This window comes from Rhinolophus ferrumequinum, chromosome 12, assembly GCF_004115265.2.
Source record: "Rhinolophus ferrumequinum isolate MPI-CBG mRhiFer1 chromosome 12, mRhiFer1_v1.p, whole genome shotgun sequence".
NCBI lineage: Eukaryota > Metazoa > Chordata > Mammalia > Chiroptera > Rhinolophidae > Rhinolophus > Rhinolophus ferrumequinum.
This window is the reverse complement of record NC_046295.1, coordinates 2,114,527-2,141,288: the sequence shown is the minus strand read 5'-3', so window position 1 is coordinate 2,141,288 and position 26,762 is coordinate 2,114,527.

The following is a 26,762-nucleotide window of genomic DNA, read 5'->3' as shown; positions in this document are numbered from 1 at the left end:
CTCCGTGCTAACTCCAAAACATTCCAAGGTAATCAGGTGAGCCTCCCCAGGTGAGAGCTGCTGCAGGGCGTCTCGGTGCCCTCACCTCCCTCTGCAGCTTCCAGGAACTGGCGCTTCAGACCTTTCTTTGGTTGGGAAGGGAAGGTTCTGCGAGGGTCAGGGCAGAGCCCACAGCCTACACCCAGGAGAGCTGCCAAGCAGGCAGACGGGGCTTCAAGCACATAGCTGCAGAGAAAGCAGTCTCTGCTTCATTTCCTGCTGACTCTGCGGATTTCACGGTTTGTTGTTTCAGGTTTTGACTGAGCTCTGGCATCTCTGATCCTGTTCAGGACCGTGACTATGACCCAATGGGCTTGCAGCTGAGCCACTTGCCCTGAAATGCAGGGTTTGTGCTTGCCTCGCCCACCACCGTAGAGAGGAGGACCCTCTGGGGGCCTCTGCTGCTGTCCTTTGGAGAGTCAATTGCCTCCCAGAGTCCATTTCCATGTAAACAGCGTTTTGCTCTTCTTAACTTTTTATGCTTCTCATTGGATTTCAGGTTGTTTCCCTGGTGCTCACTTGTTTTTAGGTTAATAAAAGACACCAATTTAGTTTCAGAAATTTAATACTGTGCTTGTACAAAATGTCCAACACACTTTGAATCATTTTGCTTTAGAGAGTAGGACTGGGTCAGTTTCTGTCATGCAACCACAGTGAGAGTCTTCTGTTCTGGAAATTGCTGGTCGCTCCGCAAGCCGCCTAAACCCTGTTCTTTGCACATAAAGTATTTCCTTCTCAGGAACCCTCTCCTCCTCCTACCTGGCAAACTCCTGCTCATTCTTTGTGTCTCTGCACAGGGGCCGCCTCCGCTGGGGAGCGCTCCTGGCCTCCACCCAGGCTTGATTTGGCGGCAAATCATTGATAGTATTTCTGTGACACTGTCCTCATCCCTGCAATATTTTCCTCATAGTCTTCATAAACTGTGTGAAAACAGTTTTGTGAATTCTTTGCTTTGTGAACATTTGCTCCAGCATTCATGCCTAGATATTTACCCACGAGACGTGAAGACATGCGTCTGCACAAAGACTCGTGTGACCAAGACAGGATGTTCACGGCAGTCTATTTATCACAGTCAAAAAAGAGAACCAGCCCACATGTCCATCAACAGGCTAATGGGTGAAGGAAATGTGGTCTGTCCGCACAATGGACGCTACTCAGCAGCAAAAGGAATGAACTACAGAAGCAGAAGCATTTCTCAAAAGCATTTCGCTGAGCAAAGGAAGCCAGACACGAAAGAATACATACCATATGATTCTGGGCGGGGGACAGAAGGACAAAGAGTTGTCCTCAGGAGCCACAGCCCCTGGGAAGGGCCACACCACCAAACCTGGGTAGAGGTGACCAGGGTGCAGTGGTCAGTGCGAGTGCAGGAGGCAGAGGGGCTCAGGAGCCAGGCTGCTGGTGGAGGCTGGAAGGAGCAGCGGTACATTTCGCATCTCTGTCAGCAGTGTGGGAGAGTTCGGTTCTGTTCCTCCACGTTCTCACCATCATTTGGTACTGACACTTGGTACTGTCAGTCTTTTAATTTTGTCAGTTCTCATAAGTATGTAGTGATATCTTGCTATGGCTTTAATCTGCATTTCCTCGATGCCTAAGGATATTGATTATGTTTTCATGAAGTTCTTGACCACTCATATATCTTCTTTCTAAATTCACATAGCTGCCTCTCTTTTGGCTATGTCTTTTAACTGGATGCTTGTCTTCTTATTATTGAGTTGTAAGTCTTTTTGTCTATTCTACATACAAACCGATGAACAGATCTCTGAACTGTGAAATTTTTTCCCCAGTCTCTGGGTTGCTTTTTACTTTCATAATGGCGTCTTTCAAACAGTAGCTGTTTTAACTTTGCTTTTCTCTTGTGGTTAGCACTTTTTTCCTGTCCCATCTGAGAAATGACTCAGTGCAAGTAAAGTCATGAAGACTTTTTCCTGTGCTTCATTTTAAAAACATTATAGCTCTAGATCCTAAATTTGGGCCTATAATTTTTTGAGTTAATTTTTATGCATTGTGTTAGTTTTCTAGGACTGCCATGACAAATGCTCAGAAACATGGTGGCTTCAGATGACAGAAACTTAATCCCTCACAGTTTCAGAGGCCAGAAATCTGAAATTGAGGTGTTGGCAGGGCTGTGCTGCCTCTAAAGGCTCTCGGGGGTCCTCCTGCCTCCTTCAGTTTCTGGGGCTTTAGGTGCTCCTTGCTTTGTAGCCATAACTCCGACCTCTGCTGTCTTCTTTACATTATCTTACCCCTGTGTTTCAACAGTTCTGTCTGTGTCTCCTCTTCCTCTTATAAGGACACTTGTCATTGGACTTAGGTCCTCCTGGTTGATCCAGGATGGCCTCATCTCCAGGTCCTTCACTTAATCACATTGGCAAAGATCCTTTTTCCAAATAAGGTCATACTGACAGGTACTAGGGGTTAGGATTTGGACATATTTTCTTCCCCCAAAGGAATACTTTTGGGAGAAGAAAATATGGTGTGAGATACAGGTTGGAGTTCTATTGTTTTCTATTTGGATATTCAGTTTTCTACTATTATATGTTGAAATCTATTCATTCCCCATTAAATCACCTTGGAATCTTTGTTGAAAAGCAATTGATCATTTATGAGTTGGTCTGCTTCTGCCTCTCTGTTCAGTTTCATGATCTATATGTCTGTTTTTATGCTAGCTGCCACTCTCTTGATTACTCTAGCTTTATTCATCTTTTTATCCTTGAGATTAGGTCGTGTAAATCCTCTGACTTTGATCTTTTTCAAATTGTTTTGTTATTCTAGATCATTTGATTTTCCATATGCATTTTAGAATTAGCTTGTCAATTTCTACAAAAAATCTGCTGGAAGTTTGGTGGGACTGTGTTAAATGTGTAGCTCAATTTGAGGAGAGTGGACATCTTCACAACAGTGAATCTAGTTCAATGCTTTGAATCTATTATTGTATGGTTTGTCTATTTCACTAATGGGAAGCTAGCAAAACTCCATCCTGGTCCTTTGTTCTTATAATAGTTATTGACAAATCTTAATTATCTGGGATTATGGACAAAAATGATATAATGCAGTTTTCTTTTTGTTTTGTTTTGTTTTGGAGGATGCAGCTCACAGTGGCCCATGTGGGAGATCGAACTGGCAGCCTTGGTGCTACCAGCACCACTCTCTAATCAGCTTAGCTAACTGGCCACCCCTCAAAAATGATATAATGATTAAATAAAATCTGCAAACAGACTGTTGAGACGGGAATGTGGTGGGGGTCAGTAGTGGAAGATTCTGGCCACAGAAATGGCTCCCAAGAGAGCAGTCCAGTGTCTAAATCAGTGTTCATGGGGGAGGGAGAGGCAGGGCTGGATCCCAGGGGGTTGTGTGATCCAAGGAAGCTACTGTGCAGGGAATAGGATCTCTAGGTAGTGGAGTGACTGCCAGAATATGGGTGTTAGGGGCAGTGTTCCCTGAAACGCTGGCTGGTGTTAAAAGCATAGGAGAGGGAGCTGGCTAGTCGGTTTTTGGGACATGTGCCAAATAAATCTGAGAGGATGAACAGACTCAATTTCCCAAGTAGAAGTTGTGCAAAAACCAGGAATCTAAGGCATTAGACTTCTCCTTTCGATGAGATTAACATGGCGGCAGCAGTAGGCAGACTCGGAGGGCATGGGGTAGAGGAGTGATGCGCCTAGGCCGGGGCAGCACAAGACGTCCCCCACTCCACAGGCAGGGTGCTGGCGGGGCACACGGATGTCTCCAGGCTCAGTTAGATCTGGGCCAGTGTTTGAGTAGGGCAGCCCTCCTGGTCTCTAGGACACATGAAGGAGGTTGGTGGTGCTGGGGCAAGATGGCACTGCCGTTTTAGTGTCCCCTGTCCACTTCGATGTCTCCCAGCAGCTTTTTTTATCCTTTGACAATACCTAGATGCAGGAAAATGGGCTTGTATTTTCTTTCATTGTCTCTATTTTCTTTTCTTTGTCTCTAGATAGGTGGAGATGTTAATTAGCTGAAAAATGACCCAAAAACAGAAAAGCAAGTTCAAAGTGAAGAAAGAAGCAGGGATGTGATAGACCCCTGAATGAGAGAGTCAATTGCTAGATAAGCAGTTATTTTGAAGCATGGAAAGCCACACCAGTGGGAGAGCAGGTAGTACCACCAGGAAGCTGTCCCTTTTCAAGGGAGTCATTTCCACATATCTAACAAATTGATGCATCCGAAGGTAAGTCAGCATCACAGTTCCTCCATGTAATGACAATATTTCAAAAACTGAAGCTGGCAGCTATTGCAATTTACTCCTTTTCACACACAAGTATTGGCACCAACTTAAACACGCTAAAAAGTTCAAGCTAGTATTAATTTATTTTTTCTCAGTTCTTATTACCTACAACTCACCGAAACAAACAAAACAAAAACTCAGCTTAGTGTTATTAAGCTTAATGGTATTAAACAGAACGATTTATTACAAAAAGTCACTTATTGGATCAAATTGGTTTGGCTTGCCCAAAACACCTCTATTTACATTTGAACAATCAAGCCTTATCGCCTATTTTTTTCAGCCTATTCCTTGGAGGCTGTTTCCACCCTTTGATTTGCAGGAGGAAGTCCTGCCAACATTTATTTTTGAAACAGGCTTTACGTTTAGTGGATTGGGTCTCAGTCATCCAGCAGGAGATGCGTGTGGAGACAGGCACTATTCCAGTTGTACAGATGCTGAACTGGAGAGCCACCTTGCAATGAGAACAGACATTTTGCTTCTAACCCAGGTTGGCAGTGCCTGCCTTTTCCCTCTCAGGGTCATGGTGGTGTAAGACCTAAAGCAGGTTCAATATTACGTCTTGCCTTGACAGAGCTCCCTTCCCCACTCTGCTTCCACAGATAAGGCCCCCTAGCCCAACAACCCTGCCTATCACAAGGACCAGGTGCAGTTCCTGTGTATCCTGGGGTAACAATCTTTAGTTCCCTGCCAGCCCCTAGAATGATTCAAACCAGCCAATTACATTATCCCACAGGGATCAAGGGGCACCCAGACCCCTTGGCATTGCAGCCCCTTCTTATTCACCCTGCTCTTGAGTGCACCATTTGTGTGACCCTGCATGCTGAGTGGTGTCCGCCTCCCCTGTGCAGTGAGTATACGTGCCTGTCAGGTTCACCTGTTCCTTATTGGGTGTCGTATGTTTGGCATCCCCACAATCCTAGGTGGGAATCTCCCTCACCAACAGGATGAAGAGGAGGCAACTGAAGAGTCATGTATGAAGCACGGATCTGCATGAACTGCTTGTCCCTTCAAGCAAGGTCGAGTGTCATTGAGGGAGACAGCAGGCTGTAATGTCGTGAGCACATGGCCCTCAATGGGCGCCCAGTCCAACTGCTCTCCTCTCCCTCTCTCAGTGTAGACTCCCGTTCCTCCATCCTCGGTGGTGGTGGAACACCTCTCTGCTTCTCTTCTCCTCGTGTACTTCCTCTCCTCCCAGGCTGTCCCATTTTCACATTTTGGCTATTATTCTACTGGTGCTGTGTTTATAAATCTAAATCTTCAACTAAAGCTCTTGTTTCCAGTGCTGTCTGATTATGGGATGGCCCTGTATTTATGACCAGGCAGCTCCTCAAGCTAAATATGTGTAAAGTGCCTCGTTGTCCCCATCCTTGCCCTGAAGTGTGAGCACCAGTCAGCACCACTGTTCTTCCTGACAGCCCTGGGCCCTGACTTCTGACAGATGTGACTCGTCTTTGCTTTCCCTCTTCAGGCCCTTGCCAAATCCCTCTTCTCCCATTGTAGTTTTCCACATTTCATCTTGAAAAGGGTAGTTTATAAAATTCAGAGGCAACGTTTATTGACATCAAGAGGCAACACCATTTACCGACCACCTATCAGACGAATTAGATGCATTTCCTCAGCTCAGGGCCATGAAATCGCTTAGATGAGACAGAAGCAAGCTAGCACCTGTGTAACACTTTCTCTAGTTCTGCAGTTACTGGAAGTCAGGCAGTATGGAAGTGACCAAAAGGTGCTCGATTCAGTAGTCTGAACAACGCGATGGTTTGGCTGTTTGCCCTCAATGTCTCTCCAAGCTGTTGCCATTTTATGACTCCTGAAGTCACAACTTGACTTTCGTTTTAATGGACCTTTCAGACTTATACAGTTGTGTTACCCGAGTGTAGGCAGAGGGACACACGGTGGCACACAGCATCCCAGACCTCCTGGCCAGAGTGACGGTGATTGAGCAGCTCCAGAACTTCCAGAGGAATTCTCCTGTGAAGGTCCTCTTTGGAGATCAAATTCTAACTCCCTCGCTCTCTGGTAAGACCTTCCTTTATCTGGTTCCACGCTGACCTCACCAGTCTCAGCTGACAGAGTGCCTAATACCAAGCCCATTCAGAATGGGGTTTTCTGGGCCCTGACCTGTGGTCCTGTGAGTCTCCAGACCCAGGCTGTAACCGACCCCTTCCACAATTCTCCTTCAAGTCCCCAGCTCATAAGCTGATATTAATCTTTCTTTCCTCTGAACTTTTTACCCAACAACTCACTCTTTGTCAGACTTCAGCACTGCATGGCCTCCAGTAGGTTCACAACAACTCATCTTCTAAAGCCTCAAAGGGCTTGCAGTAAATGGTCCATTGATGTTGTTGAGTTGACTAGAGTCTTTTCAGTGTGTGCTTTGGTTTTGTTTTCTGGTATCAGCAGTCCTGTCAGGGAATGAATGTATTACCTGTTGTGAAGGGCAGCTGACTGCTGACATTGTCCTAACCACCATTGCAGGGATAGGCATCCCAACTTCCCTTTCTTTCCCTGCATTTGGATTTAGTTTTCATGAATGGTTTTATTTTTCATGAAAGTGTTTTCTCTGATAGAGATTCCTTTCTGAAATGATGCCTACAGTCTGGTGTAAAGAAGTTCTCTGTCAGCTCAACAAAGAAGCTCCTGTTCCTTTCCCCAAACCCCGCTCCTGTGCCAATGCCCTGTTAATCATCACAAAGCAGGACAAAAGGTTGTGGCTGAAGACCTGTCATTTACTCTCTCTCAAAAACTAACTAGGAGAAACCCAACCATATGGTAAGATTCGTTCTTAATGAATTGGCCATCACTTAAAAGGTGATCTGGGTTTGAGCTGGCTGCATGAGAGAAATGCATTAGGGTTTTCTTTCTATGTTTTGTTTCTTCTGACTAAGGGTAAAATCTTGATTTGAGGGGCAATGTTGTATATTGTTGTTTTGTCACCAAATAATTAGCATTAACTATTTTATTTCGTTGAAAACTGCAACGTATTTTTTTCTCCAAGTGGATTTTGAAATAGCAGCCCCATATTATTATTACCAATATATAAAGTTGGAGAGCCTAGATCAATAAAATGGCTTTTCTACCCATGCCGTCGCCATTAAAATATAACTATCTACTTATCAAATCTGGTTAGACCAAAGAATCTGTAATCTCTTTCTATTGTTCCATCTATTACTGGCGTAGGACAACATAGGGCGCAGGCATTTGTAAACACAGTTTAAATCCCTAAAGGATCAACTCAACTAATTTTAGAATGAGAAGAAAACCACTGTGTGGTTTCACTTAAGTTTCTAGACTGATTGATTTAATTCTACCCATAAACAGGTTCTCCACATCATTTAATTCCACACAAAAGCAGATTATCCACACTTTTAGGTAATATTATCTGCTGAATTCTGTGCTGAATTCTGTTCAGCACAATATTCGTTGACTATGTTGGTGAGCGTGGGGGAAGGTACCTGCCATGGCGGTTAGGAGGGCTCAGCTGAGTCAGGCTTCAGAGTCCCACTGCCTGGGCCACAGTGGGCAGTCTTGGCCTCACGCTGCTCCCCTTGCATGCCCAGTTTCTTCATGTGTAAAGTGGACACAACAATGCCTTTTATGTCATAAGTTTATGGAGAGTTAAATCATGTCTGTAAAGTGTTGGTGACTTTGCCTGTGTCTTGGGGATGTTGGTAAATGTTAGTCAATGTGATGATCACTACTGCCCTGGCCAAGTGTCCAAGCCTCCAAATGATATAATGTGGGAAATTTAAGGGCTCCTTCAGCAAAGCAATTCATTTATTGACAAAAACACAGATACAGGAAAGGAATGACTGGTCACAAAAGGGGTGGACCGGAAGGATGCAACAATCAGTGCAAAAGTTAACCTGAAACGATTCCTGTTGGCTGAAACTATAATGCCTTCCATTCAGAAAACTGTATGCACATCACAGACACCAAAAAAGGCGGGGAGAGTTTTTACTGCATGTCTAACATGATGAGCTCTTGTGGCTTCACAAAGATGCACATTGCACTCTGTGTTGGGGCTGAATTTCGGAAGACTGGTTAACACAAGTTCATGTCAAGGAGAGCCAGGGGCTTTATTGGGTTGAGAATTTCCGTGAAAGCCAGTGGGCCTCTGTGGCTGCATCACAGTTTGATGCAGCCTCAGACTCCAGCCAGTGAAGGTGTCCCAGTTAAGGTAAGTCCTGGCTCCTGCAATCTGCACTGGCCTGTCTGCAGAGGAAGCACTGCCTAGGAACCACGCTGACAAAGTGATGCTACCAGATGCTCCTTGCATCTTCCATGATGCTGAAAGCTCTGCATGTTTTCTGTGTAAATCTTGGAGGAGAAGAAAAGAAGTTGGGACAGGGAGAAGAAAGGAGATGTAAAACCACCTGCTATAAACCTGTGAAGGGCAGTGAGGAGGGAGGCGGGTTTGGCTATTATAAGGAAGATCCGTCGAGGAGCCAGAAAACACAACCAGAAAACGATCTGCCTCCACAACACTGAGCGTCTTTCCCTATGAAGTCTTGGGTCACACTTGATGGCCCTCTTCAGAGAAGCTGGGAGGGAATTCCTACTCTGAGTATCAGGCTGAGATGACTATGTCTCCATTCCTTTCCAATCCTGATGATGTAATTCCAAGGGGTCATACTGCACCCTGTTTTTCTCTCTCCCCAGGAACCATTGGGATCCCAGCCAATATCACCATTCCCTGCTCAAGCTAACTAAGAAACCGAAACCAACTGAACTTTAAAATGGAGCGACTTTAATTATAAGGAGAAGATGGCACTATTGTGTGTAATCACAAAAAACTAAAAACAGAAAAAAATTGTATAGCATGACATTAGAAAAACCAATTTTATAAACATAACAAGAAAAAAAAGAATGGCTTTATTGCAGGGATAGAGTACACATGGGTGACAGAGGAGCTGATAAGGCAGATGGAACTCTGAGTAACTGGGGATTGCCATCCCTGGTCCCAGGGCCGAGGCAGGAAGGAGTGTGCTGATATCCAGGAAGCAGGAGCACAGCCTGGCGCTGGTGCCATGAGTGAGCTCGTTCACCTGGACCTGGAGCAATGGAGGAGCCAAGGGCAGAGGACCCCGCTTCTCCTTCCTCCTGCTTCCCAGTCCACCACCACTGCCTTCACCAGCAGAACCATCCAGAAGCCAACCCGGGGGGTCTGGTAAAGGCAGTCTGCAGGGGCCAGCCCCCTGCAATACACAGGAAGAGCAGGGGAAGGTTGAGGAGTGATCTGAGGGCCACCGGACCTAGGACTGTCACAGTCTGCTTTATACCAGTTTGTCACCGCCAAAATAATTCAAAGGCCCAGCCACCCTCCTACTCACAGGACAGACAGAAGTGTGCGTGTCCTCTATGCTTGTAGATGGGCCAGGGGTCCATGCATCTACCTTAGGCTTAGCTGAGGGTCTCAATCTCTGGGTCCAGCTCCCCTCCACAACTCACGTGGTTTGCATTGAGTTCCCCTCCAAGAATCTCACATCTTCTGCTGACCAGTGGGCCGGTGTGGGCATGCTCTTCACTTGGCAATCACACAGACACCCAACAGCAAGCAGAATATTGGGGATGCTTATTGTCTAGACCTAAAGGGACATGCTGACTCTTCTACAAAAGCAAGTCACCTGGTTGAGCCCAACAGCAAGAAATAGGGATGTGTGTGCCATTTTTTGTGGGAGTACTTGCAAAATTAGATGTGACCAAAAGGAGCATGGTCACAAAGAGTGTTGAAGCATTAGGGCCCACACTTCTTCTGAAACAAGGCCCTTTTTAGCTTAGCTTCCATTCTCCCACTTTGTCCTCCAGAATCCAAACACCAGGCATCATCCATTGCTCAAAGGCAAACAGGATCGGAGCCAAAGTTCTGCTCTGGCTTCCAGGCAGCTCACAGAGTGCCCATGCTGTCTCATGGGGCTCCCTCAGGTTTGCTGTCTCCTGTAGGAGACTGGACCACTTCCTGCTGGCACCAGCATATCACACAGTGTGTGAATCCTGTGTCAATTGGGTCTGAGAGTTTCCTCCCACCGCTTGTTGGTCAGGGAGCTTCCCCTGAGGACCTGACATGACCGGTGGGAGGTGTGGCCACGCTGGGCTGGGAGTGCTGCTGGGGTCTGTGCCTGCGGGTGCATGAGTCGTGCCCAGTCTCATAGGCAGCATCTAAGTCCAACCATGCTTGCTGCTGCAGCCATGCAACCTTATAGCTTGGTGGCTCAGATACCACCTGGGTCATGATGGGCAGCTCAGGCCACAAGAATCACTTGGAGTTACATGGGAAAGTGCGTGGTGTGGTCTCTACAGGGGCCCAGGAGCCAGACATGAATTCTCAAAAGAATAGTTTTCTGCAGAAGAGGCCATGGCTTCACTCTGCTCCTTGGGGGAGGGGAGGTTCTGTGCTGTGAAGCTCCTCCCAGGCATGTCGGTGGTCCCTGCTGCCTTGTTTACTACCAAGGGCTGAGCACCATTCAGCTTCACAGGGCACAGATGGAGCAGAGGACACACTCAGATGACACATGCAGCCTCTAAGTTCGAAAGAGGGCCAAGACTGGGCGTCCTGGACAGTGCTGGACACGGCATTATCTCAGGACCCCAGACATTTGCCCAGTGATCCACTTCTGCCCTGCATTTATGGCCAAACAATGGACTCAATGTCAGGCTTGGCGTTTTCCTTCCAGACAACTCCTTCTTCCTGCCTCCTGATAGTCCCTTCTGACATCAGTGGACTGTCTGCCCCAATTCGGCTTCTGTACCCCACACAACTGGTACAGCTCCTCTTTGAAACACAATGTGCACATGTGCACTGCTATTTATCTGTGCCCAAGAGAGCTCCCTCACAAATGGCACCACAAACACTCTGAGCATCTTTCATCTATGGAAGGATTAGGGGAGCTCGAAGAAGCTTGCAAGAGATTCAGCACTGCAGGATGGCAGGGTGCACTCTCAGTGCTTGGGGGCTAGGCAGAGCATTTCAGAAATCCTGGACAGAAAGTCAGCTGTGTGTCCTGGAAGCCATGGCAGGAGGATTGTCCTGTCTCAGTGTTTGCTCATGTAGAGATGGGCCATGGGCTTGTGGAGGCCACCCTGAAACAGGGCATGAGAACCACTTGGGTGCTGATTTCACATGGTCTCATATAACTAACAAGTAACATGAGAGCAAAGTCCTTCTCCCATGTTCTTCAGCATGACTATGGAAGTAACAGTTCTTCCAGGGATAATTTTGACACACTCCATCCCCTTCCTCAGGAAGTGGGGAGGGTTCATTCTCGAAGGAGACAATACACACCTAGCTCCCTTTTGCCTACCTCTGTAAAATGTTCGAGCTGGACGTGTTCTTTTCATTTTACATTTTACCTACCATGTTTTATTAACTTATCTGTAGCTTCAACCCAGTTTTTATTCTGTTTTTATCTGGACTGAGGGGCAAAGGGATTCGTTAGAGATTGAGAGGAACCTCATTATAGTAAATAATTATATGTATAAAAAATAATATAGTATAATATTATACTATAAATAATAATGTAGTATAATAAATAATAAAGTATAAAAAGCTGGAGAGCCTTCCATAGAAGTAGCAAACATGTTCACAATACTCACAAGGTTAAAAATTAAACTAACAGTATCTTGATACAAAGCTCAATCATTAATCCGTAGGAAAAGTAGAGGAACTGCAGCGCTCAGGATGACAATGCACTCAGGCTGCACAGGTAGAGTGAACCAACAATGCACAATCCATTACTGTGAGCCGCACATCGTGGTTGCGACCTCAGCCAGTGGTTGGGGAAATCTATGCCACAGCCATCTGACACCCCCCGGTGTTGCTTTCAACCCCTCTTCTTCGGGCTGGGGCACATGAGATTTTGCACTACCCCCCATCACTGAAAACAAGGGAGGGATGCAGGGCTTTCCTTGCTAAGTCCAGGACATGCCCAGGTGCCTGATATTCTTGCCACATAATGAAGACACTTCCGCCTCCAAATGAGTTGGGGACCACCATGAGTTTTCATCATAAAGCGAGCAACTGTTACCACTTGGAAATAAACAAAAACAAATTAAATCAACATGGCCGATGAGTTCAGCTCCACAGGTACAGCTTAGAGCGGCAAAAATACACTTGTGAAAATACAAGTGAAAAGGATATTGATTGTTCAGTTGACCTTGGAAGCTCTCAAATACTCCCTACTAGTGAAGTCAGAGCACCATGGTCTCCCATAAAGGTTCATTAGTTCTTACTTTGAAAATTTGGAACCTGATCATTTGCACTGGGTACTGGGTTAAAGAAATTAACCGTGTAATCAGTACTGCAGTGGGAATTGTATACTGAAATAGAATCCAATATTTTAGCCCCTTACAAGTATTCAGCACATATAGATATGTTAATTCTGGACCATTCTTCATTATTCTTTTATTAAAGAATTTTTCTAATTTTTTAATTACAGTTGACATACAGTATTATATTGGTTTGAGGTGTACAACATAGTGATTAGACCCTTATATAATGCATGAAGTGATCACCCCAATAAATCTAGTGCACATCTGACACCATACATAGTTATTTCAATATTATTGACTATATTCCTTATGCTGTACCCTACATGCCCATGACTACTGCGTAACCACCAATTTGTGCTTCTTAATCCTTTCCCTGCTTTTTACCCACACTCCCAGCCCCCTCCCAGCTGCCAACCATCAAAATGTTCTCTGTATCTATGAGTTTGTTTCTGTTTTATTTGTTTGTTTATTTTGTTCTTTAGATTCCACATATAAGTGAAATCAGATGGCATTTGTCTTTCTCTGTCTGACTTACTACACTCAGCACAATACCCTTTAGGTCCATCCATGGTGTTGCAGATGGCAAGATTTCCTTCTTTTATGGCTGGATAATATTCCATTGTATTTATGTACCACCTCTTCTTTATCCATTCCTCCACTGATAGACACCCAGGCTGCCTCCGCATCTTGGCCATTGTAAACAGTACTGCAATGAACTGGATGCACATGTTCCTTTGAAGTAGCATTTTGGGTTTCTTTGGATAAATACCCAGAAGTGGGATTACTGGGTCCTTCTTTGTTTCTTGTTATAGCCTTTGTTTTCAGGTCTATTTTGTCTGCTATAAGTGCTGCTTCACCAGCTCTTTTTTTTCCTCTTTTCCATATTCATGAAATATCTTTTTCATCTTTTCACTTTCAGTCTGTGTGTTTTTCGATTGAAGTGAATCTCTTCTACGCAGCATATGTATGGGTCTTTTTTTCTTGTCCATTCAGCCACCCTATCCTTTGATTGGAACATTTCATCCATTTACATTTAAATTAACTGTTGATAGATATGCAGATATTGCCATTTTATTATTCATATTTTGAATCTTCTTATGTCCTGCTCCTCCTCCTCCTTCTCTTCCTTCTCTTCTTCTTCCTTCTTCTTCCTTCTTATCTTTCTTCCTCCTTCTTCTCCTCCTCCTCCTCCTTCCTCTTCTTCTTCCAGAAGGCTTTCTAACATTCCTTATAATATTGGTTTGGTGGTGATGCACTTCTTTAGCTTTTTCTTGTCTGGGAAGCTCTTTATCTGTCCTTCAATTCTAAATAATAGTCTTGCTGGGTAGAGTCATCTTGGCTGTAGGACCATCCATTCAGGACTGGATGTTGGCTGTGGAGGCTCATTACTGGGACCACCTGGATGATTGGATAATCAGATATTTAGACCACAAATGCACCTATGGACTCCCAGAATTTTTCCTACCAGCATTTTTCTTTTTCGTTTACTTACTTATATAAGTTTCCTTTCAAGGGTCTCTGGAGGGGACCCAAATAATGGTATAATGAGGTGAGATTCAAATACATGAAGCCATTATTTAAAAAACTATACTTTATCATTTGTTTTCTTTTCTTTTCTTTTTTCTTTCTTTCTTTCTTTCTTTCTTTCTTTTATTTTTTTGTGCTGTTAGTGGACTTTCCAAACTTCTAGAAGCCTATTTAGAAAACTAAGTTTCTCATGAGTGTGCATGAGTCTGCAATTGAAGTAAGTACAATTTGAAAATGGAAGATAACTTAGTAACAGGAAAAAAACACTTGATTAAATGTCTATAAACTGTATAGAATGAGGTCACATCACCAGTACTGTACTCCTCATCAGCCCATATTTTACAAGAGATATTGGGATGAAAAAATACAATGAACTGTCTAGAAACTGTGAAACTGAATAAAGGAAACCTCATTTAAAGAAACAGTTGGGAGGGCAGAAGGGGCACTACCACTCCACATCAATTACACACCCCAATAGGAAGAAATGTACCTTGCATTCCCAACAAGAAGCGTCTCTATTTTACTACCTCAGCAGGAGGAAGGAAGATTTTTATATGTGCCAGCAACAAGCCCAGCCAATGGGAGCTGTCACAACAGTCAATGAGAAGTCATCACCACTCTGAACTCTTGATTTACTCCAGTGGACTTTTGTCCAAAGTACCTTCTCCCAACTTCCTCCTTTTTCTCTATGAGGTAACATTCCTCTCATTTGTTTGCTGGACTTGCCTATAGTTTTGGTATAGCATGCTTATCCCAAATTGTAATTCTCTGCTATTCTAGAATAAACCCATTTTTTGCCAGTAAAAATAACTGACTTTTATTTTTAAGGTCAAAAAGTCACACAGTCATTAAAACATAGAAAAAATATAAGACCTATCAGGTATCAGAAAAGAAAACTGGATTCAATTTAAAAATTAAGAATTATTGGGAGCTAATGTCATCACATTATTTTGTGCTTTTTAACCATCAAATTGGTCACAAAGTGAAATAATGTATTTTGTACTATTAGATGAACTTAAATGAAAGATCTTTACTCCACATGAAGAATTTATGCTTTAGTTGAAAAGTTAAACTGGTACTTTCCAAATTTCCGTTTAATTCTGGCACACTCTGATGCTGACATGGGTCTAATCTTGAGACTCAGACCTAAATACAGAAATGTTTGAAAGACCCATAGGTTCCACGCCAAACCCCAGAAACTGTGAGAGTGTTGGGGTGCCATCTCCAGAGTCGTGCTGTTGTATGGAAGTTAAAACAGGGAGATCATCTCAGTGGGCCTGATCTCATCACATGAGCCCTGAGAAGCAGAGAACTTTCTCTGGCTGGTGGGATAAGACAAAGGCAAAAGGAGAAGTCAGAGACTCAAAGTACTGAGAGGATCTGATGTACCCTTTCTGGCCTTGAATTGAACATGGAAGAGGTCATGTGAGAAGACAAAAGAGTGGCCCCTAGGAGCAGAGCGTGACTTCCAAGTGACAACCAGCAAGGTATCAGGGACCTCAGACCTATAACCACAAGAAACTGAATTCTTCCAAAATCTGAATAAGCCTGAAAGGTGAGTAGGGTGAGACCCTCTGGGTAAGTGCCTGCCAGCCAAAACCTTGATTTCAGCTCATGAGATTGGGAGCAGAGTCCAGTGTAGCCCTCCTGAAACCTGGACCTACAAAACTGAGATAACAAATGCATGTTTTAGTCTCTAAGTTTGTGGTGCTCAGTAATAGAACACTAATATAGTGGGCCTGTGATATTTATTGAATTCCTAAGTGAATTAATGCCAATTTGAGTCAATTGTGAGATATGAAACATGGGCTGTTTATCCATCGTACGTATTATCTCATATGTTATTTAGGCATTTTGTATTTTTGCCTTTCTTTCATCTGCTGAAAACAAAGAAACCTGCATATTTTTTAAGAGGTAAAATTAGATGATCATATTACCTGGATCTTTTTCCCTTACTTCCGTGTTTTTTCTGAAAATAAGACCTAGCCAGACAATCAGCCCTAATGTGTCTTTTGGAGTAAAAATTAATATAAGACCCGGTCTTATTTCACTATAAAATAAGACCGGGTCTTATACAATAAAATATATTATCAGACCCGGTCTTAGATTAATTTTTTATCCAAAAGATGCGTTAGAGCTGATTGTCCGGCTAGATCTTATTTTCGGAGAAATATGGTAAATGCTGCTTTAAGGAGACCCATCTCAGCTGCAAAAACAAACACAGACTTAAAGTGAAGGGGTGGAAGATGATACTCCAAGCAAATGGCTTCTAGAGAAATATGGGAGTAGTCGGACTTATACCTGACAAAACAGATTTCAAGAAAGAACATGTAATAAGACACTAATATGGACACATTATAATGATAAAGGAACAAATACATCAAGATGACATGACAATTACTAATATATGTGCAGCAAACCTGAGAACACCAAAATACATAAAGCAACTGCTAACATGCTGACACAACTAAAGGGAGAATCTATATGTATGTATATGTATATGTATATGGAAAAAGTGAGAGAGAAGGGAGCAAGAAAAAAAAATACAGAAATGATGGCTGATAACTCATCAAATTTTATGGAAAACGTTAATCTACAAATTCGAAGTTTACCTCTATTAAAATAGAAATGAAGAGATCCACTCTTAGACACTTCATAGTCAAACTGTGGAAAACCAAATGGAAAATGTTGAAAGTATCAAGAGAACAATAACTGTTCTTATACAAGCATGGATAATAATATTAACCACTCACTTTCAGAACAAACAATAGAGAGAAGGCTGTGGGGTGACATATTCAAAAAAGTGAAAGAAAAAAATTGTCAACTGAGGATTATATTTCTAGCAAATCTATCATTCTTTCTTTTTTTTAATTAAAGTTTATTGGGGTGACAATTGTTAGTAAAATTACATAGATTTCAGGTGTAAAATTCTGTATTACATCATCTATAAATCCCATTGTGTGTTCACCACCCAGAGTCAGTTCTCCTTCCATCACCGTATATTTGATCCCCTTTACCCTCATCTCCCACCGCCCTCCCCCCTTACCCTCTGGTAACCACTAAACTATTGTCTGTGTCTATGAGTTTTTGTTTGTCATTTGTTTGTCTTGTTCTTTTGTAGTTTTTGGTTTATACACCACATATCAGTGAAATCATATGGTTCTCTGATTTTTCTGTCTATTTCGCTTAGCATAATCTCAAGAAACATCCATGTTATCACAAATGGTCCTATTTCATCTTTCTTTCCTGCCAAATAGTATTCCATTGTGTATATATACCACAACTTCTTTATCCATTCATCTGTCAAAGGACACTTTGGTTGTTTCCATGTCTTGGCCACCGTAAATAAAGCTACAATGAACATTGGGGCACACATGTCTTTATGTATAAATGTTTTCAGATTTTTTGGGTAGAAAAGGAATTGCTGGGTCATATGGTAATTCTATTCGTAATTTTTTGAGGAACCTCCACACTGCCTTCCATTAACGGCTGCACCAGTCTGCATTCCCACCAACAGTGTATGAGGGTTCCTTTTTCTCCACAGCCTCTCCAACACTTGTTACAATTTGTCTTGTCGATGATAGCCATTCTGACTGGGGTGAGGTGATATCTCATTGTGGTTCTTATTTTCATTTCTCTGATGATTAGTGAAGTTGAGCATTTTTTCGTATGTCTATTTGCCATTTATATGTCCTCTTTGGAGAAATGTCTCCTCAGGTCCTCTGCCCATTTTCAATTGGGTTGTTTGTTTTTCTGTTGTTCAGCTGCATGAGTTCCTTGAATATTTTGGATATTAGCCCCTTATCGGAGGCACTGTTTGCAAAAATCTTTTCCCATACAGTTGGTTGCTTCTTTATTTTGTCGATGGTTTCTTTTGCTGTGCAGAAGTTTTTAAGCTTGATATAGTCCCATTCATTTATTTTAGCTTTTACTTCCCTTGCCTTTGGAGTCAAATTCATAAAATGCTCTTTGAACCCAAGGTCCATAAGTTTAGTACCTATGTTTTCTTCTATGCAGTTTATTGTTTCAGGTCTTATGCTTAAGTTTTGATCCATTTTGAATTAATTTTGGTACATGGTGACACATAGCTGTCCAGTTTCATTCTTTTGCATGTGGCTTTCCAAGTCTCCCAGCACCATTGATTGAAGAGGCTGTCTTTTCTCCGTTATATGTTTTTTGCTTCTTTGTCAAAAATTATCTGTCCATATTTATATGGTTTTATTTCTGGTTTCTCAGTTCTATTCCATTGGTCTATGTGTCTGTTTTTCTGCCAATACCATGCTGTTTTGATTATTGTAGACCTGTAGTACAAGCTAAAGTCAGGGAGTGTGATACCTCCAGTATTGTTCTTTTTTCTTAAGCTTGCTTTGGCTATTCGGGGTCTTTTGTTGTTCCATACAAATCTGATGATTTTTTTTTCTATTTCTTTAAAAAATGCCGTTGGGATTTTGATGGGGATTGCATTAAATCTGTATATTGCTTTGGGTAATATGACCATTTTAACTATGTTGATTCTTCTGATTCATGAGCACGAAATGTCTTTCCATTTCTTTGTGTCTTCTTCAATTTCTTGTAAAAATGTCTTATAGTTTTCAGCATATAGGTCTTTCACATCCTTGGTTAAGTTTATTCCTAGGTATTCTATTCTTTTTGCTGCAATTTCAAAAGGAATTGTTTTTTGTATTTCTTTTTCTGAGATTGTTAATATATAGGAATGCAATGGACTTTTCTGTACATTGATTTTGTAGCCGGCAACATTACTGTATTAGTTGATTGTTTCTAATAGCTTTTTGGTGGAGCCTTTAGGGTTTTCTACATATAGCATCACGTCATCTGCAAAGAGTGACTATTTAAATTCTTTATTCCCAATTTGGATGCCTTTTATTTCTTACTCTTGCCTGATTGCTCTGGCAAGGACTTCCAACACTATGTTGAAAAGCAGAGGTGATAGGGGAAAGCCCTGTCGTGTTCCTGAACATAGAGCAAAGGGCATCAGTTTTTCACCATTAATTATGAGATTATCTGAGGGTTTGTCATATATGGCCTTTATTATGTTAAGGCATTTTCTTCTATACCTATTTTATTAGGTGTTTAATCATAAATGGATGTTGTATCTTGTCAAATGCTTTTTCTACATCAATTGATATAATCATATGATTTTTGTCTTTTATTTTGTTTATGTGATGTATCACATTGATGGATTTGAGGATGTTGAACCATCCTTGTGCCCTGGGGATGAACTCCACTTGGTCGTGATAATCTTTTTAATGCAGTGTTGCATTTGGTTTGCTAGAATTTTGTTTAGGATTTTTGCATCTGTATTCATCAGAGATATTGGTCGATAGTTTTCTTTTTTTGTGTTGTCCTTACCAGGTTTTGATTTCAGGGTAATGTTGGCTTCATAAAATGAGTTGGGGAGTACTGTCTGTTCTTCAATTTTTTGGAAGAGTTTGAGCAGGATTGGTATTAGATCCTCTTTGAAGGTTTGGTAGCATTCACTAGTGAAGCCATCTGGTCCAGGACTTTTGCTTTTGGGAAGGTTTTGGATGACTGATTCAATTTCGTTACTGGTGATCAGTCTGTTTAGATTTTCTAGTTCTTCATGGTTCAGCCTAGGAAGGCTATATATTTCTACGAACTTGTCCATTTTCTAGGTTATTGAATTTGGTGGCATGTAGTCCTTCATAGTATTCTTGGATGATCCTTTGTATTTCTGTGGTGTCTGTGATAACTTCCCCTTTTTCATTTCTGATTTTGTTAATTAGTGTCTTCTCTCTTTTTATCTTAGTGAGTCTAGCCATGGGTTTTTCAATTTTGTTAATCTTTTCAAAGAACCAGGTCTTTATCACATTAATTTTTTCTATTGTCTTTTTGTTCTCTATTTCATTTAGTTCTGCTCTGATGTTTGTTATTTCCTTTCTTCTGCTGACCTTGGGTTTCATTTGTTCTTCTTTTTCTACTTCTTTAAGGTGTAACGTGAAGTTATTTATTTGGGATTTTTCTTGTTTCTTGAGATAGGCCTGTAGTAATATAAATCTTCCTCTTAAAACTGCTTTTGCTGCATCCCCAAAAGTTTGGTAGGATGCATTTTCATTGTCATTTGTTCCTATGTATCTTTTGATCTCTCCTCTAATTTCTTGTTTGACTCGGTCATTCTTTAAAAGTATGTTGTTTAATCTCCATGTATTTGTGGTTTTTCCTGCTTTCTTTTTGCAGTTGATATCCAATTTCAAAGCCTTGTGATCAGAGAATATGCTTGGTATGATTTCAATCTTCTTAAATTTACTGAGGCTGATTTTATGTCCCAATATATGGTCTATCCTTGAGAATGTTCCATGTATACTAGAAAAAAATGTATAGTCTGATGTTTTAGGATGAAGTGCTCTATATATGTCAATTATGTCCATTTCATCTAATGTGTCATTTAGGGCTGCTATTTCGTCATTTATTTTCTGTTTGGATGATCTATCCATAACTGTCAATGATGTATTTAAATCCCCCAGTATAATTGTGTTTTGGTCAATTTCTCCCTTTAGTTCTGTTAGTAGTTGCTTGGTATATTTTGGTGCTCCCTGAATGGGGGCATAAATATTGATGACTGTTATGTCTTCTTGTTGTGTAGTCCCCTTTACCATTACGAAATGTCCATCTTTGTCTCTTGTTACCTTTTTCACCCTGAAGACTGTTTCATCTGATATCAGTATGGCTACAGCTGATTTTCTCTGGATACCATTTGCTTGGAGTGTCAATTTCCACCCTTATACTTTGAGTCTATGCTTGTCCTTGTAGCTGAGATGTGTCTCTTGGAGACAGCATGTGCTTGGGTTTAGTTTTTTGATCCAATCTGCTACTCTGTGACTTTTTATTGGAGAGTTCAGTCCATTTACATTTAGGGTGATTATTGATATGTGAGGATTTCCTGTCATTCTATCTTTAGTTTTCTGGTAAGGCTGCATCTCCATTGTTTCTTCCTTTTTGTTGTTGTCTATTTCTGTGTGGTGGTATTCTATGATGTTTCCCTCTGTTCCTTCTTTTATTATAGTACATATTTCAGTTCTGGATTTTTTTTTGAGTGGTTACCCTCAAGTTTATGTAAAAGAAAGTTTGATATTTAGAGTATTCCATTTTCTTCAGAATACTTACTTTCTCCATTCACATCTTCTGTTTCATTCCGTTACTCTCTCCATTTTTATGTTTTGGTTGCCACAAATTATCCCTGTTGATGGTGGTTGAATAGCCTCCTTTAGTATATATTGTAGTGCAAGTCATGTATTAGAAAATTCCCTTAGCTTCTGTATGTCTGGAAAGGCCTTAATTCCTCCTTCATATCTAAAGGATATTTTTGCTGGATATATTATTCTTGGCTCCTAATTTTTCTCTTTCAATAGTTTGAATATTTGGTTCCACTACCTCCTGGCTTGTAGAGTTTCTGCTGAGAAATCTGATGATATTCTAATGGGCTTTCCTTTATAGGTTACCATCTTCTTTTCCCTGGCTGCCTTGAGGATTCTTTCTTTGTCATTGATTTTTGACAACTTCAATACAATGTGCCTTGGAGAAGGCCTGTTGGGGTTGAGGTAATTCGGTATTCTATTTGCTTCTTGGATTCGAGGATCCAGTTCTTTCCACAAGTTTGGGAAGTTCTCATCAACTATTTGTTTGAATATACTCTGTTTTCTCTTCTCTCTTTCTTCTCCTTCTGGTATGCCCATTATTCTTCTTTCTGATGGAATCAGAAAGTTCTTGTAGTGTTCTTTCATTTAAGTCTCAAGTCTCTTTCTTCTTCCATCTGTGTCATTTCCAGGTTTCTATCTTTGATGTCACTGATTCTTTCCTCCATCTGGTCAACACTACTACCTAAGCTGGCTATTTCATTCTTAATTTCTTCTATTGAGTTCTTAATCTCTAGAAATTCTATCTTTTTTTTTTTAAGTTTCAATCTCTTTGCTAAAATGTTCATGTTGTTCTTTGATTGTGTTTCTGAGTTCATTAAACTGCCTTTGTGTGTTGTCTTGCAACTCGTTGAGTTTTTTCAGAACTGCAATTTTGAATTCTCTGTCATTTAAGTCACATATTTCCATATCTTTAACTTCATTTTCTGGAGACTTTTCACTTTCTTTCTGAGCTGTCTTGTTGCCTTGGTTATTCATGGCAATTAATGATTTATTATTTCTCTTCTTAGACATCTACAGTAGTGGGTTCCTCAACAGGTTGATAGGAAGAGGTCTTTCTTTTGTTTTCCAGTACTTGTTGGTAGAATGTTTTATTTTCCCTCCGACTGCAGATTTTTTCTCTCTCTCTCACACTGTAATGCTATGTTTTCTCTGCACTATTCCAGCTTCTCACACAATGGGGGGGGGGGATTCCCTGGGAGACGGGCTTCTCTGATAACAGTTTGCCTGGGTCACAGGGCGCAGTGTCCGTGTGGGGATGCGGAGAGCTTTTGAAGTTCCAAAGCTCGTCTTGCCCCAGATTCAGAGCCCGTGTGTTTCAGCAGTTCTGTTTACTCCTGCAGGGATCCACCCAGATAGGTGGGGACAGGGGCGGGGTGAGTTGTGAGAAGTGGCCCAGAGCAGTGGCAGAGACCACCAACACAGCCAGTCCTGCTTCCACAGCTCCTTCCCCTTTGCCGGAACTAGTTGGGCTGTGAATCTGTATCTGCTGACCACAGTTCTCAGAACTGCAAATATTCTGTTCTTTTGATCTGACACAGCTACTGTTCCGCTTCTAGCACTGGGCAGGTGGGGGCAGTGTGAGCTCTGGGAGGGCAGGGATGGGGCGGCTAGTCTCAGTGGCTAAGGCTTCTGTTCTCTGCTCTACAGTGAGGGCTTGTGGGGACAGAGTCCAGAGAGCAGTTTCCAGGCTCTCGGCCTCACTTGGAAGGGTGCTGGCTAGGGTAGTAGATGGCCGTCAGCTGTGGCTAATTGACCATCAGCTGTAGCCAGTTAACCAATTAGCCACTGATATAACTGCTGGGGCTGTGTTGGTTGGTCAGTTGGTTGGTTGGTTGGCAGGCAGAGAAATGGACAGCAGGTTGCAGATCATGTGGATCCAGCCTCCAGTGAGACTACAGTGGTATCACTCTCCTATCTATGGCTCTGTGGGTGTTCTTTTTTGGCCTAGCCATATCCTGAGTTCTTATGTGGGGAGTGGGAGCAGAGACCCCATAGGCCGCCCTGCATGACAGGGCTTAAACCACCATTTTCAGACTTCTTCCCTCAGTCTTTGCTTCGAGGTCTCCGTGAGCGTTGGGTTCAGCCATGTTATATGCTGTTCCTTCAGCCCTTTGGGCCATAAATGGAGCCCTAGCAGTCTGAGTTCTTCCCTCTCCTGCAGCTGCGGTAGTTCCGGGATGCAGCAAGCTCGGAGCACTGAGCTAGGTCTGCGTCCTGTGCCCGCGCAGCTCCGAGCCACAGTTCTCCCTTCCCTCCTGCCCTGTTCGTGCAATTTGCCCACCTTTAGGTGAATTCAGTAGTGGACCTCTTCGTCTTGCCTGTCTGCTGTGCAGGGAGTCCTTTGTGGAGTTATAGTTGTTCAATTTGTTGTAAATTCCAGGGGAGGTTTACAGAGGCTCACCTCACGCCACCATTTTGATGATGTCTCTCACAATAAATGTGAATCTATCTTTCAGAAATAAAGACAAAATAAAGTTTTCCCAGATGACAAAGACTGAGGATTTCACTGCTCGAAGTGCTGCTTATAAGAATTAATAAAGAAAGTCTTTCACATGAAGGAAATGCTTGTGTCTTAGATTTGAAAATGCTGGAATCATTTGTTAAAGGGTGTGTGTGTGTGTGTATGTGTAGAATTTTCTGAAAGTTTTAGTGCACTTTTACCTTTTACTGAATTCAGTTGCAAAAATGCTAAAACTCGTGAAAAAATATACTTTGAAGTTTTAACTATTTCAATTTGTTTATTCTAATTAAGCTTTGTAATTTTTGAGTAATTATTAATTCAAATATTAAATCCTCCTATGTGAAAATAGTGAAGATAATTAAAATAAAAATCTTTAATGATTTCAAAATTCTCACAGCCAAATAAGTAGAAGAGAAATTAAAGATCTATGTCTGGGTTGATGCAAGGCAAAAACATATTACATTGAAAAGACAGTGTTTCTGATAGAGGGCACCCTGAGAGTCAAAATCCCTGGGAATTAACCAAAATTCCAGGAACTACTCCAGATTCCTTAAGTTATGACATTGACAGATCTCACGTAGAGATCAAAGAAACCAGGTGCTGTCTGTCCAGGTGGAAGGAATAGAAGATCCACTAAGGTATATCGCTAACAGGGTGAGAGGGTGGTATTGAGGGCTCAGAGAAGGGTAGAGGGAGCCGAGGGGCTGGATGGTTGGGGAGGGGCTGTGATCCAGCCTCCTCCTCTTATTCCCCCCACTCCACTCTCAGGAGCCCTTTGTGACCAGACAGGCTCTGTGATGCAGGCCTGGGCCTCTAGTCCCCAAGTCACTCCCAGTGCTTGCTCAGTTGCCTGAGGGCAGCAGTGCGATTCAGATGATGGAGAATCCTTTCCTTTGTTTGAAAAGCGATATTGCTACCTGCCTGAGCTCTAGTTTCAATCCCTGTGTGATTGATATCATCTTCGCCATCCTGTTAGGAGTGGGTTTCTATGTCTTATTACTTGTATTCTTCAATAGGGAACCATCCTCACCACCACCGAGGAACCATAGAAACATCAGGAGGGTAAGGAACCCCAGGCCCAGGCCCAACAGAGATTACCTTTCTCTCATTCCTAATTCCACTTTTTCTAAATCACCCAGAGAGATCCTGAGATGGGATTTCTCAGGAAAGAAGAGAACTTGTCATCCTTCTAGGAACACCCAGAAGGGGGCGGGGCAGGGGTGAGACCGGGCATGAGAATTTCTACCTGAGACCTCAGACCAGGAGTCCAGGTGTGGCACAGGGCTCCAGGGCACAGACCCAGGTGTAGTGACCAGTGGCCAAGGACTGGATACTGAGTTAGATCTCTGTGTGGGGACAGGCCCCCAGGCATTGGTTCACCAGGTGCATTGCCCTGGCTGGTGTCTCCGGGGAGCTTCTCGTGCTGTGTCAGGGCTGATCCCAGGGCAGTGGGAGACCTTGCGGGCCTCTGAGCAGAGGCTGCAGTGGGGCTCTGGCCTCGGGCAGCAGAGTCCTACCTGATGGAGCTCACACGGGACTGGAGGTGTGAGAAGGTATGTGTTTCTTGAGTAGAGGAAGAGTGATGGAGAGAGTCATGGTGGGTCTCACATAGAAAATCCTTCTTTATGTTTTTCAAAGAAGAAAAACCAGACATATATTTACTCACTTTGCAAATAAAAGGGAGCAAACCGCAGTGTCCCGTTAGATAAACAGAGAGAGTCATTCTGCTCATGAGCCTCGAGCTGTAGCTCTTGTAGAGAGGAGAGTGAGAATGGGGTCCCAGCCCTTCTTATTTTGTTGTCTCTCAGCATCCAGTGGAGCCAAGTCGGGGGAGCAGGAAGAGAAGCAGAAAATTGAGAGGTGAGCTTCTGTCCCTCAGCCGTGCACCCCACAGATAGCCCCCACTGGTCCTGTCCCTGAGGGCCCAGCTCCCGGGCTCCCAGAATCCAGCGGCAGAACTGTCACCCAGCAAACAGAGCCCTTGGGGAGGCTCCTGGGGAGGAGATCAGAACCCGGATCCTTCCCAGATCCCGAGCTCAGAATGAAGCATTGAGCACCGGGAAACGGGTGTTGCCATGTGGGGTGTTTGGGCTGTCGGGGGCCAATACTGCCTGACGGGTAGGTGGGACCTCCAGGTTTAACTGTGAGCACGTTGTGTCCTGTGCTCAGATTAGACTGTGAGTTGCCGCCTGCCCTTCCGTGCACACAGGGCAGATGCGAGGGCTTCAGGGGTGATGAATGTGGAAGCCCTTTGTAAATGAGAAAGCTCTTGAGCCTGCCATCACTGTTAGGGATCACGTGTCCCGGGACCCTGATGCTTGGGCTCCACAGTCCACTCTCCCAGGCATGCCCCCTAAAGAGCCATTGCACTCAGCCTCCTATAAGACCTCCAGGCCCTGCCTTACCCACATGACCCAGTCTCCTGATTTCCAGTTTTCAGAGCTTGCCTGCATGATGTGCAAGAGGTTCAGCGAATGATTTTGATTCTGCGAAGGTAAAGTATCTTCCCTTCTCTCCTGGGTCCTCCCCACTCCTGAGCCTATGATATGACCCCAGTGCTGCAGGCCGCTTTGGACGGCCCTAGGCTGGGGGCAGGGGACAGGCTGTGGCTACAGCCCTGGGCTGAGGGAGAGCTGGAGCATTGTGAGGTCAGCCTGGGGGTCATGGAGGACACTGGGCCCCAGGAGCCCACCCCCACCCGTCCTGCCCTACCTGTCCCGCCTGCCCAGCCCTTCAGGCCCTCCCAGCTCTCCCAGCCCCATCAGCTCCTGGCAGCAGCCTGTGCCCCTGTCTCCTGCAGCTACCTGGTGAGGCTCTCGCAAAAGGGCAGCTTTCGTCAGAGCTCACGTCTAGACCTCCCTGATGAGGTGTGCAAAGCAGCTCCTGAGAGAGCCCACAAGCCCTGCGGGGAGCCTGTGGAAGATTCTTCTCCCTCCACATCCATGTCGGCTTCCTCACTTCCTCCTCCTCCTGACCGCCCGCTACCTGCGGCCTCCACCCTGTCACCAACCCCGATGACCCACTCAGTTTCTGTTTGTTC